The sequence below is a fragment of the Bos javanicus genome, chromosome 6 (genome assembly GCF_032452875.1).
Source record: "Bos javanicus breed banteng chromosome 6, ARS-OSU_banteng_1.0, whole genome shotgun sequence".
Classification (NCBI taxonomy): Eukaryota; Metazoa; Chordata; class Mammalia; order Artiodactyla; family Bovidae; genus Bos; species Bos javanicus.
This window is the reverse complement of record NC_083873.1, coordinates 1,251,614-1,266,054: the sequence shown is the minus strand read 5'-3', so window position 1 is coordinate 1,266,054 and position 14,441 is coordinate 1,251,614. Positions and strand designations below refer to the sequence as shown.

General features: G+C 37.7%; 1 long non-coding RNA gene across 1 annotated transcript in view; it reads right to left on the bottom strand.

The window, feature by feature from the left end:
* LOC133249195 (uncharacterized) overlaps positions 1–14,441 on the bottom strand; it is a 918,569-nt gene that overhangs the window by 684,005 nt on the left and 220,123 nt on the right. The window lies entirely within an intron of this gene.

The window sequence follows — 14,441 nt, the reverse complement described above, 5'->3', positions numbered from 1 at the left end:
ATAAAAACTCTCCAGAAAGCAGGAATAGAAGCAACATACCTCAACATAATAAAAGCTATATATGACAAACCCACAGCAAACATTATCCTCAATGGTGAAAAGTTGAAAGCATTTCCTCTAAAGTCAGGAACAAGACAAGGGTGCCCACTTTCACCATTACTATTCAACATAGTTTTGGAAGTTTTGGCCACAGCAATCAGAGCAGAAAAAGAAATAAAAGGAATCCAAATTGGAAAAGAAGAAGTAAAACTCTCACTGTTTGCAGATGACATGATCCTTTACATAGAAAACCCTAAAGACTCCACCAGAAAATTACTAGAACTAATCAATGACTATAGTAAAGTTGCAGGATATAAAATCAACACACAGAAATCCCTTGCATTCCTATACACTAATAATGAGAAAACAGAGAGAGAAATTAAGGAAACAATTCCATTCACCATTGCAACAAAAAGAATAAAATACTTAGGAATATATCTACCTAAAGAAACTAAAGACCTATATATAGAAAACTATAAAACACTGGTGAAAGAAATCAAAGAGGACACTAATAGATGGAGAAATATACCATGTTCATGGATCAGAAGAATAAATATAGTGAAAATGAGTATACTACCCAAAGCAATTTATAGATTCAATGCAATCCCCATCAAGCTACCAACGGTATTCTTCACAGAGCTAGAACAAATAATTTCACAATTTGTATGGAAATACAAAAAACCTTGAATAGCCAAAGCTATCTTGAGAAAGAAGAAGGGAACTGGAGGAATCAACCTACCTGACTTCAGGCTCTATTACAAAGCCACAGTTATGAACACAGTATGGTACTGGCACAAACAGAAATATTGATCAATGGAACAAAATAGAAAGTCCAGAGATAAATCCACGCACATATGGACACCTTATCTTTGACAAAGGAGGCAAGAATATACAATGGATTAAAGACAATTTCTTTAACAAGTCGTGCTGGGAAAACTGGTCAACCACTTGTAAAAGAATGAAACTAGAACACTTTCTAACACCATACACAAAAACAAACTCAAAATGGATTAAAGATCTCAACGTAAGGCCAGAAACTATAAAACTCCTAGAGGAGAACATAGGCAAAACACTCTCCGACATACATCACAGCAGGATCCTCTATGACCCACCTCCCAGAATATTGGAAATAAAAGCAAAAATAAACAAATGGGACCTAATTAAACTTAAAAGCTTCTGCACAACAAAGGAAACTATTAGCAAGGTGAAAAGGCAGCCTTCAGAATGGGAGAAAATAATAGCAAATGAAGCAACTGACAAACAACTTATCTCAAAAATATACAAGCAACTCCTACAGCTCAATTCCAGAAAAATAAAAGACCCAATCAAAAAATGGGCCAAAGAACTAAATAGACATTTCTCCAAAGAAGACATACAGATGGCTAACAAACACATGAAAAGATGCTCAACATCATTCATTATCAGAGAAATGCAAATCAAAACCACTGTGAGGTACCATTTCATGCCAGTCAGAATGGCTGCGATCCAAAAGTCTACAAGCAATAAATGCTGGAGAGGGTGTGGAGAAAAGGGAACCCTCTTACACTGTTGGTGGGAATGCAAACTAGTACAGCCACTATGGAGAACAGTGTGGAGATTCCTTAAAAAACTGGAAATAGAACTGCCTTATGACCCAGCAATCCCACTGCTGGGCATACACACTGAGGAAACCAGAAGGGAAAGAGACACGTGTACCCCAATGTTCATCGCAGCACTGTTTATAGTAGCCAGGACATGGAAGCAACCTAGATGCCCATCAGCAGATGAATGGATAAGAAAGCAGTGGTACATATATACGATGGAGTATTACTCAGCCATTAAAAAGAATACATTTGAATCAGTTCTAATGAGGTGGATGAAACTGGAACCTATTATACAGAGTGAAGTAAGCCAGAAAGAAAAACACCAATACAGTATACTAACACATATATATGGAATTTAGAAAGATGGTAACAATAACCCTGTATACAAGACAGCAAAAGAGACACTGAGGTATAGATCAGTCTTATGGACTCTGTGGGAGAGGGAGAGGGTGGGGAGATTTGGGAGAATGGCATTGAAACATGTATAATATCATGTACGAAATGAGTCGCCAGTCCTGGTTCGATGCACGATACTGGATGCTTGGGGCTGGTGCACTGGGACGATCCCGAGGGAGGGTATGGGGAGGGAGGAGGGAGGAAGGTTCAGGATGGGGAGCACGGGTATACCTGTGGCAGATTTATTTCGATGTTTGGCAAAACTAATACAATATTGTAAAGTTTAAAACTAAAATTAAAAAAAATAAAAAAAAATAAAAATCATCATTAGTAAAGGAAACAGAAAAAATTAAGTAAATGTAATCTACACCCTCAGAGGTATTCAAAAGGGTATCACCTTCATAAATCAAGAGTAAAGATAGTTATGGAGAAAAAAGTAAACTATCAGAGCTGTTAGGTGTTGTGGGGAGCTGTTTCCAAAAATAATAATATGGAAAACAAAAGAACAAAAATACAGTTGAGGGGAAACTAAATCAACTGAAAATCACATCTGAGATGAAAGGTTGACTCAAAAGATTCTCACAGAATTCAGTACAAAAATACAAATGAAATGTGGGAGAAAACAGAAAATAGAAGAGGACATTATAAAATATGTCTGCTGCTGCTGCTAAGTCGCTTCAGTCATGTCTGACTCTGTGCGACCCCATAGACGGCAGCCCATCAGGCTCCACCGTCCCTGGGATTCTCCAGGCAATGACACTGGAGTGGGTTGCCATTTCCTTCTCCAGTGCATGAAAGTGAAAAGTAAAAGTGAAGTCGCTCAGTCGTGTCCGACTCTTAGCTATCTCATGGACTGCAGCAATGTCTAGTAAGATATAAATAGGTGCATCATATACACACACGTGTGTATATATGTACACATATATCACATATATACATTCATATTTATATATTTATACATGTACACCCATATACATATACAAATGGTGATGAAAGCAGCAATTACATATAAATATGCACAATTATTCATGTATGTATCTACATATGTGCATATACATGTATATCTGTATAAATATATGTGTGTGTGTGTGTATATATATATATATATATGTAATAGACCTATGTATGTCTTAGTAGATATATATAATAGAACCTTGAATAATAGAACATAATATATAGAACTTTGTGCTTAATGTATAGAGAATGCAAACAACACATTTCACACAGCCATGAACCACACTGGACGATTACACTATATATGTCTCTGTCTTTCTCCTTCCAAGATCCCACTCCCATCTCTCTGACATTAATCTGCTTTTTAGCTAAAAGTTTTCACCCATAGGTGGCTGATAGAAAGTATAGCAAAAAGTCAAAAAGTCTATCAATGAAAAGATTGAAATACAGATTTTACTACAACAGTATTGTCCCCAGGAAATCAGCATAGAAACAGAAAGTTAGAATCATTAAAAATAGAGATTGGGGAAAATACCCTCCCCAATCCAATTTTTTCAATATCTTAAACACAGGAAACAAGGAAAACTGAATAACAAAGTTGCTAACAGTGACCCCAAAAACTACTGTCAAGAATAACAGAATGTCAAAGAATTTGACAAGAATGGTGTTTGCTGATATGACAAGAATACATTTTATATGAACTATATTAAGGATAAAGGAAGTAATGCTTATGGACATATTAAAACAATCCAGAAACTTTATGTTACTTCAGAATTACATTATCAAAATTTAAAGGTATATATATAATGGGCTTCCCAGATGGTTCAAATGGTAAAGAATCTGCCTACAATGCAGTAGACCTGGGTTCAATCCCTGGGTCAGGAAAATCCCCTTGAGAAGGAAATGGCAATTCACTCTAGTATACTTGCCTAAAGAAGTCCATGGACAGAGGAACCTGGTGGGCTACAGTCCATGGGGTCACAAAAAGTTGGACTGAGTAAATAACAGACAGACATATATATAGTGGAAAAAGAGGACAGGAGGGGTACTTTTGCAACTTGGGTCAGTTCAGTTCAGTAGCTCAGTCCTGTTTGACTCTATGTGACCCTATGGACTACAGAATGCCAGGCTTCACTGTCCATCACCAACTCTTGAAGCCTTTTCAAACTCATGTCCATTGAGTTGGTGATGCCACACAATCATCTCATCCTCTGTCATGTGTCCCCTTCTCCTGCCATTCCTTTTTCCCAGCATCAAGGTCTTTCCCAATGTATCAATTCTTCGCATGAAGTGGCAAAAGTATTGGAGTTTCAGCTTCAACATCAGTCCTTCCAATGAACACTCAGGACTGATTTCCTTTAGGGTTGACTGGTTGGATCTCCTTGCAGTCCAAGGGACTCTCAAGAGTCTTCCTCAATACCACAGTTCAAAAGCATCAATTCTTCATCTCTCAGCATTCTTTATAGTCCAACTCTCAGGAGGTTTGTTGGCAAGTAATGTCTCTTCTTTTTAATATGCTGTCTAGGTTGATCATAGCTTTTCCTCAAAGGATCAAGTGGCTTTTAATTTCATGGCTGCAATCACCATCTGCAGTGATTTTGGAGCCCCAAACATAGTCTCTGACAGTTTCCAGTGTTTACCCATCTATTTGCCATGAAGTGATGGGCCATGATTTTAGGTTTTTTTTTTTTTTTTTTGAGTGTTGAGTTTTAAGCCAATTTTAACACTCTCCTCTTTCACTTTCATCAAGATACTCTTTAGTTCTTCTTTGCTTTCTGCCATAAGGGTGGTGCCATCTGTGTATCTGAGCTTATTGATATTTCTCCCAATAATCTTAATTTCAGTTTGTGCTTCATCCAACCTGACATTTCACATGGTATACTCTGCATATAAGTTAAGTAAGCAGGATGACAGTATATAACTTTGACGAACTCATTTCCCTAATTGGAAACAGTCTGTTGTTTAATCTCCAGTTCTAAATGTTGCTTTTGACCTGCATACACATTTCTCAAGAGGCAAGTAAGGTGATCTGTTATTCCCATCTCTTTAAGAATTTTCCACAGTTTGTTGTGATACACAGAGCTTTTGAACTGTGATGTTGAAAAAGACTCTTGAGAGGCCCTTAGACTGCAAGGAGATCCAACCAGTCCATCCTAAAGGAGATCAGTCCTGGGTGTTCATTGGAAGGACTGATGCTAAAGCAGAAACTCCAATACTTTGGCCACCTCATGTGAAGAGTTGACTCATTGGAAAAGACCCTGATGCTGGGAGGGATTGGGGGCAGAAATAGAAGGGAATGACAGAGGATGAGATGGCTGGATGGCATCACTGACTTGATGGACATGAGTCTGAGTGAACTCTGGGAGTTGGTGATGGACAGAGAGGCCTGGCGTGCTGTGATTCATGGTGTCACAAAGAGTCGGACATGACTGAGTGACTAAACTGAACTGAACACAGTCAAAGTCTTTGACATAATCAGTAAAGCAGAAGTAGATGTTTTCTGGAATTCTCTTGCTTTTTCTATGATCCAAGGGATGTTGACAACTTGGTCCCTCTGCATTTTCTAAATCCAGCTTGAACATCTGGAAGTGCTGTAGTCTGAACATTTTTTGGCACTGCCTTTCTTTGGCATTGGAATGAAAACTAATTGTTTTCAGTCCTGTGGCCAGTGCTGAGTTTTCCAAATTTGCTGGCATATTGAGTGCAGCACTTTCACAGCATCATCTTTTAGGATTTGAAATAGCTCACCTGGAATTCTGTCACCTCCACTAGCTATGTTCGTAGTGATGCTTCCTAAGGTCCACTTGACTTCACTTTCCAAGATGTTTGGCTCTAGGTGAGTGATCACACCGTGGTTATCTGGGTCATGAAAAAAATTTTTTTTTTGGTACAGTTCTTCTTGCCACCTTTTCTTGCCACCTCTTGTGTATTCTTGCCACCTCTTCTTAATATCTTCTGCTTCTGTTAGGTCCATATTATTTCTCTCCTTTATTGTGCCCACCTTTGCATGAAATGTTCCCTTGGTATCTCTAATTTTCTTGAAGAGATCTCTAGCCTTTCCCATTCTATTCTTTTCCTCTAGTTCCTGCATTGATCACTGAAGATAGCTTTCTTATCTTTCCATGCTATTCTTTGGAACTTTCAGATGGGTATATCTTTCCTTTTCTTCATTGCCTTTAACTTCTCTTCTTTTCTCAGCTATTTGCAAGACCTCCCCAGACAACAATTTTCTTTGCATTTCCTTTTCTTCTGGATGGCCTTGATCACTGCCTCGTGTATAATGTCACAAACCTCCATCCATAGTTCTTCAGGTAATCTGTCTATCAGATCTAATCCTTTGAATCTATTAGTCACTTCTATTGTATAATCATAAGTGACTTGATTTAATCATACCTGAATGGTTTAGTGGTTTTTCCTATCATGATCTGTGCCACAGTTAGCTCCCAGTCTTATTTTTGCTGACTGTATAGAGCTTCTCCATCTTTGGCTGCAAAGAATATAATCAATCTGATTTTGGTATTCACTATCTGGTCATGTCCATGTGTGCAGTCTTCTCTTGTGTTGTTGGAAGAGAGTGTTTACTATTACCAGTGCATTCTCTTGGCAAAACTCTGTTAGTCTTTGCCCTGCTTCATTTTTTTCTCCAGGGCCAAATTTGCCTATTACTTCAGGTATCTCTTGACTTACTACTTTTGCATTCCAGTTCACTGTGATGAAAAGGACATCTTTTTTTTTTTTTTTTTTTTGGGGGGGGGTGGTTGGTTCTAGAAGGTTTTATAGGTCTTCATAGAACTGTTCAATTTCAACTTCTTCATCATTACTGGTTGGGCACAGCCTTGGATTAGTGTGATATTGTATGATTTGCCTTGAACAGAGATCATTCTGTCATTTTTGAGATTGAACCCAAGAACTGCATTTCAGACTTTTTTGTTGACTGTGAAGGCTACTCCCTATCTTCTAAGGGATTTTTGCCCACAGTAGTAGATATAATGGTCATCTGAGTTAAATTCCCCCATTCTATTCCATTTTAGTTCACTGATTCCTAAAATGTTGATGTTCACTCTTGCTCTCTCCCATTTGACCACTTCAAGTTTACCACTTCCAATTTCCATTTGACCACTTCAAATTGGACCTGGTCCAATTCATGGACCTAACATTTCAGGTTCCTAAGCAATATTGTTCTTTATTATTGAATCTGGGTAGATTCCACTCTTTCCTGGTGTTCCCACCCAAGGTTGCTAATGAAATCCATCTATACCTGTATACTCAGGCAATTTCAGGGTGCCTTCCTTTTGTCAAGCGTTTGACGAAAAGATAAACACCTTATGATGGTGTGATGAATGATAGAGCCAGGATGGCTGGTAAAGATGGTGTCATACATGGTGGAAGCACTGTGATATAGTCAAGGGATGATACAGCATTGTAACCTGACAGCATAGGTAACTCGACAGCATAGGTAACTCAAAAGTTCCTGGATTGAGTCCCCGTCATTGTTTCCTAGAAATGTAACCTTGGACAAACCACTTCATCTCTGTATGCCTTAGTGTCCTCAATCTTAAAGTGGGTGTTTTAAGGGCATTTATCTGTAGACATATTTTTATAGTTAAATTGCAGATGTTTGCAAAACATCTGGGAAAATTCATGGCCCTCTACAATTCTCTTGCTTTCAGATATTGCATAGTAAATAATACAGTTTTATTTTCTCCTCCTTTGCTATGGATTGCTTGAAATATTTTTAGCTCATGTGGACTTCCCTGGTGGCTCAGATGGTAAAGCATCTGCCTACAATGTGGGAGAACTGGGTTCGATCCCTGGGTCAGGAAGATCTCCCGGAGAAGGAAATGTCAACCCACTCCAGTACTCTTGCATGGAAAATACCATGGACAGAGGAGCCTGGTAGGCTACAGTCCATGGGGTCGCAAAGAGTCGGACATGACTGAGCAAGTTCACTTTACTTCAGTTCACCTGAACAAGTGGCTGTAAACCTATTGATCTTTTTGCTCTAGGAAAGCAAACAGATGTTTCTGGACTCAGCAGACCAAATCCCATTCTCAATAAAGGAGAAGTGAACAGAGTAATTTCATGAAAGAAAGCCCATAATGAAATCAGTAGACAGAAAAGTTGGCCGTTAAACTAAGACAATAAGAAGAAGCAAAGGAGAGATGGATAGCACAGCTTTGTGAGGATGTGCTATGGCAGGGGCTTTTGTGGGAATCAGGCAAATGTGAAGAAATAAGAAAGTAAAGTGGCATAGAGCCAGCCTATACTTATAGAGAATATTGTCTAATTTATAATAAGCTGTCATTAAACGAATGCTCTTATCAATTGTACTGCCATGTAGTAGTTTTAAAATGTCGAACATTCTTTTATATTTCTACCTTATTGCTTTCCTCCCAGAGAGCTTGTGCTATACTTAGAGTATTGCATCCAGTGATGAACAGGATAAGATGTGCATGCTAGTGTGCAACTGCCGAGACAGGATCAGAAAAGTCATCTTTGTGACTCCGTGGTTTCCTTGGTGCTTTCTCTCTTTGGGTCAGTCACTCCAGGGAAGGTTTACTGTCATGTTCTGAGCAGCCATATGAAATGGCTCACATGACAAGAAATTGAGGCCAGGCGCTAACACTAAATGAGCAACTGAGCCTTAAGCCAAGTCATGTTAGTGGTGTTTCTTGAAAGTGGAACTTCTATCCCTAGTTCAACTTTCATGTAGTTGTAACCCAGAGTGACATTTTTAAAAGTTATTTTATTGAGGTATAACTGATTTACAATATGATGTTAATTTATAACAGACAGCAAAGTGATTCAGCTATATACATATATGGCTTCTTTTTCATATTTTCCATTATGGTTTATCACAGGACATTGAGTACAGTTCCCTGTGCTATACAGTAGGACTTTGTTCTTTATCAGTTCTATAGACAGTAGTTTGCTACTGCTAATCCCAAACTCCCAATCCATCCCTCTACCACTGTACTTACCACTTGGCAACAACAAGACAGTTATCTATATCTTTGAGTCTGTTTCTATTTATTTCATTCAGTTCAGTCTCTCAGTCGTGTCCGCCCCTTTGCGACCCCATGGACTGCAGCACCCCAGGCCTCCCTGTCCTTCACCAACTCCCGGAGTTTACCCAAACTCATGTCCATTGAGTCAGCAATGCTATCCAACCATCTAATCCTCTGTCATCCCCTTCTCCTCCTGCCCTTGAGGAGCAGCATCAGGGTCTTTTCAAATGAGTCAGCCCTTCGCATCAGGTGGCCAAAGTAGTGGAGTTTCAGCTTCAACATCAGTCCTTCCAATGAGCACCCAGGACTGATCCCCTTTAGGATGGACTGGTCAAGGGACTCTCAAGAGTCTTCTCCAATACCATAGTTTAAAAGTGTCATTTCTTCAGCACCCAGCTTTCTTTATAGTCCAATTCTTACATCCATACATGACTACTGGAAAAACCATAGCTTTGACTAGATGGACCTTTGTTGGCAAAGTAATGTCTCTGCTTTTTAATATGCTGTTTAGATTGGTTATAACTTTCCTTCCAAGGAGTAAGCATCTTTTAATTTCATGGCTGCAGTCATTTTTCCCCCAAAATAAAGTCTGACACTGTTTCCCAATTTATTTGCCATGAAGTGATGGGACCAGATGCCATGATCTTCGTTTTCTGAATGTTGAGCTTTAAGCCAACTTTTTCACTCCACTCTTTCACTTTCATCAAGAGGCTCTTTAGTTCCTCTTCATTTTCTGCCATAAGGGTGGTATCATCTGCATATCTGAGCTTATTGATATTTCTCCCAGCAATCTTGATTCCAGCTTATGGTTCACCCAGCCCAGTGTTTCTCATGATGTACTCTGGATATAAGTTAAATAATCAGGGTGACAGTATACAGCCTTGACGTACTCCTTTCCCTATTTGGAACCAGTCTGTTGATTTGTGCCGTATTTTAAATTCCACATATATTTTAGATTCTGCATGTAAGGGATGTCATATAGTATTTGATGGGCTTTTGAGGTGGCTCATAGGGTAAAGAACCCACCTGCAATGCAGGAGACAAAGGAGATGTGGGTTTGATCCCTGCATTGGGAAGATCCACTGGAGGAGGCATGGCAACCCACTCCAGTATTCTTGCTTGAAGAATGCCAGTGACAGAGGAGCTTGGTGGGTTACAGTCCATCAAGTCATGAAGAGTTGGGCATTACTGAAGAGACTGAGCAAATAAGCAAGCATGTTATTTGTCTATTTCTGACTTACTTTGACTTAGCATGATAATCTCTAGCTGCATTCACATTACTACAAATGGCATTTCATTCTTTTTATGGCTGAATAATACTCCATTGTATATATGTGCCATATCTTATTTATCCATTTCTCTGTTGATGGATATTTAGGTTGTTTCTAAGTTCTGGCTATTGTAAATAGTGCTGCAGTGAACGTAGGGCTGCAGCTATCATTTTTGATTACAGCTTTCTCTGGCTATATGCCCAAGGATGGGATTGCAGGATCATATGGCAACTCTATTTTTAGTTCTTTTGAGGAACCTCTACACTATCCTCCATAGTGTTTGTACCAATTTACATGCCCACCAACAATAGAAAGGTCTCTTTTTCTCCATACTCTCTCCAGTATTTGTTATTTGTACACTTTTTAATGATGGCCATTCTGACCAGTATGAGGTGGCACCTGTTTGTAGTTTTGCTCTTTATTTATCTATTATTGATGCTGAGAATTTTTTCATGTGCCTACCAGCCACCTCTATGTTTTCTTTGGAGAAATGTCTTTTCAGGTCTTCTATTTTCCAAACCGACATCTTGACTAAAATTGCATTAGGAGGCTCTTAGCTAAAACCACCAAATCATTAATAGACCCTCCTAAGTTGAGTTGCTAGATTTGAAAGTAATTCTTGTTCAGAAAAAAAAAAAATTAATACAAGCTACTATTCTTACTCTTGGTAAGGAGTTTAAATGTGCATTTGCTTTTACTGCTTAGTGTATTGATTTATGAGATAATAATGAAGCTTCATTTCAAACAAGTCTAGTACTAAAATTTTAGAATTCCTGAAATATCAGAATAATCTTGTCCCTGAAAACATTGCTGCTTAGAAATAAAGGAACAATTCATATATAAAAATAGAACACAAATGGTTAAGGAATTCTGCTTTGGAGAACAAGATGTGAATGGATACAAAAGTTTGAGATTTAAAGTGAAGAGCAAAAATTCTGTCCAAAGTCTATTTCCAACACTACTTTTATGTTGCTCTGATGAGAGGACAAAAAGCTTAAAAGAGATTTTTAAAAGAAGAAGAAAGAATGATTTTTAAAAGTTTTGATGTGGAATAAAGGTTATTGAGCTTAGCCTCAACACAGTTTTCTTCCACAATATTTCTGACATATCATAATGTGACTTCTTTTATAATTCTGTAAGGAGAAATGGTCAATTTATTTTCTGAAGTACACTAAAATTTAGAAATCTCGACTGTTCAGTTCTTGGTAGGTTCAAATCCCCCTTTCCCCTTGAACATACTTCTGCTATCTGTATGGAAATAGAAAAAAAAAGAGTGTAATCCTTTCAATTTAGTAACAGTTAATATGTTGTCTTTCAAACCCAGCAAAGACATGGGAAAAGGGCATTGTAAAGTGTTGGACACTCAAACTCCTAAGTGAGAACATAATTAAAGAACCATAAATATGTGTGGGCATTTTTATGTGCAGTATGAGACTAAAAGATGGGAATCCAAATTAATGGCTTTAGACAACATGTCTTGTCTTTTGATCATAGCTCTCAGTCTACATGACACATAAATGCCCACATTAAACTCCTGAAAAAAAAGTGTATTCTCACCTATACTCTTTTCCCTGAACCTCTAATATTATAAGTCAGATACATAAAGGTTAAATGAGAAAAATACATTCTGACAGGAGAGTAAGTTCTTAAATCTAAAACCAGATCAACTTGTGGACTCATGACTGATGATAGACAACTTACATGCTCTAATTTTATAATTGTAATAAAAATGATTGTATGACCTATTAGCAATATTATCAATAAATGTCTTGAATTAGCTCATATAATTATATCATAAAGCATACACTAGAATGACTGACCAGTGAGAAATTTGGGAATTAAATCGTCATATTATTTCATTTACATAAAGTCTACTCTAAAGAAAAGGAGGCAACAACTTACATGGCAAGCTTGATTAGTGCTTAAAGAACAAAGTCAGTACTAATTTTAGTAAAAGCTAATTTTAATCAAGCAACATCATTTTCATTCATCATCTTTGGCTTTAATCACTGTCTTCACTCATATGCTAAGGAGAAATGCTTGCTAATTTTTGAAGGTTAAAATCAAGAGTTATCAACCTACATTTATGCTCATTGCTATAAAACACCATGCATTCCTCACAATGCTTAAAAATACTTAAATACTATTCTTGGGACTATAGCTGAATCTACTTAGGTGTCTTTGTATATATAAAGTCTTACCACACACACACACACACACACACAGAAGTAAATGAAGTCAGGGAGTATATAATGTCTCATGATGAAAAAAGACTATATAATGACAAGGGAAAATACATGACAAGGATCAGATACAGGCATATTTATATTAATAGATGATAACCAATAATTCAAAAAATACAAATTCCTGTCTGTCATATTTTTAAGAAACACTATTCCTATACCACAAAATCATCCATGGCTGATATGAAGCCATCAAAAATTTATTGATTCTTTGATGATAATGTATTTGATATGTGGTTCTTCTTCTGACCCATGAATAATATGCTTAATATACTGAATGAAAAATATAGATTTTCAATGATATCATAGCAAAAATGTTTTCTAACTGTTATATTGGATTGTGCCTGTAAAATAATTTATCTTTTGCTTGATTGATCAAAGATTATTTGAGAAATCTCATACAACTCAAGCTGTATTTTCAATTTCAGTGGAACATGCTTTAGTTACACAATCATTCACACACAGAAATATATATATATATATTTACCAACTGAACTATCTGGCAGGTGTATATATATATATATATATATATATATATGTGTGTGTGTGTGTGTGTGTGTGTGTGTGTGTGTGTGTACTGGTGGCTCAGCAGTAAATAATTTTCCTACAATGCAGGAGACACAGGAGACATGGGTTAAATCTATGGGTTGGGAAGATCCTGTGGAGGAGGGAATGGCAACCCACTCCAGTATTCTTGCCTGGAAAATCCCATGGGCAGAACAGCCTGGCAGGCTGCAGTCCATAGGATCACAAACAGTCAGACACAACTGAAGCAACTGAGCATGCGTGCATGCATATGTGTGCTATGGCCCATTTTATAAAGCTTATTGCATGGTTAACATGAGATTCATCCAGATAACCCTGGCATTATGCAGAAGGTTTTTAAGCACCTAGAAGAATAGTATTCTTGGATTCAAAATAACAATAGAGTATTTGGTATTTAACCATCTCTTCTAAGTCTTTGTTAATTACAAGAATAAAGTTATCAACAAGTCGATTCTCTAATTCTTACCTTGGATACAACTCCCATAACAGTTTCTTCTTATTTCTAAAATAACAACCCTTCAGTTCACAGGATACCAATAACTAATCTTTCTTACTGCTAACAAATAGCAGTCTTATAAAACTGACCAATGATATAATCTGTCTGGGTATAGTGTCCTGACATTTTCTTCAACACTCTCAATCTCTAAAGTGTCCCCCTGGAAGAACTTAGGGTCAAAAAGGTTTTGATCAAGAACTTTTTGGTCAAGAACTTTGCCACTGACCAAAATCTGTATGCATAGCTCCCTGCCTGCCTTCTATTCATTTTTCCCTTTTTCCATCTGTCAGGGCTTGTCTCTCTTTACCTGTCATGACACACCTGGATGTGACCCCTAAGGGGCCAAAATGCAGCAGGACTGGTGCCTGGGGATAATGTGCACGATTTTAAGATCCATGCCTTGAGTAGCCTGTCCCCATACCTGACTTTAAACTGTGTATTCTGTCCCTCCCAGTGGGTCATTTTCCTCTGCAACTAGTTCAACCAAAAAGATCCTGAGATATTACTTTCCTGGTCAGTTCAGGCTATAGGGAAAAAAGAAATAGTCTCTTCCATTAGAGGGGTGGTATGGGGAGGGAGGAGGGAGGAGGGTTCGGGATGGGGAACACATGTATACCTGTGGCAGATTCATTTTGATATATGGCAAAACCAATACAATATTGTAAAGTTAAAAAATAAAATAAAAATTTTAAAAAAAGAAAATTAAATAATTTTTGTTGAAATATAAGGAAAGACATTTGGAGTATGAAATGGCAACTCATTCCAGTATTCTAGCCAGGAAAATTCATGGACAGAGGAGCCTAGCAGGCTACAGTCTGTGGGGTCACAAAGAGTCAGATATGAGTGACTGAACACACACACACATGAGGAAAGATATGCCAGTGTCATTACCACCAGGAAAGAAA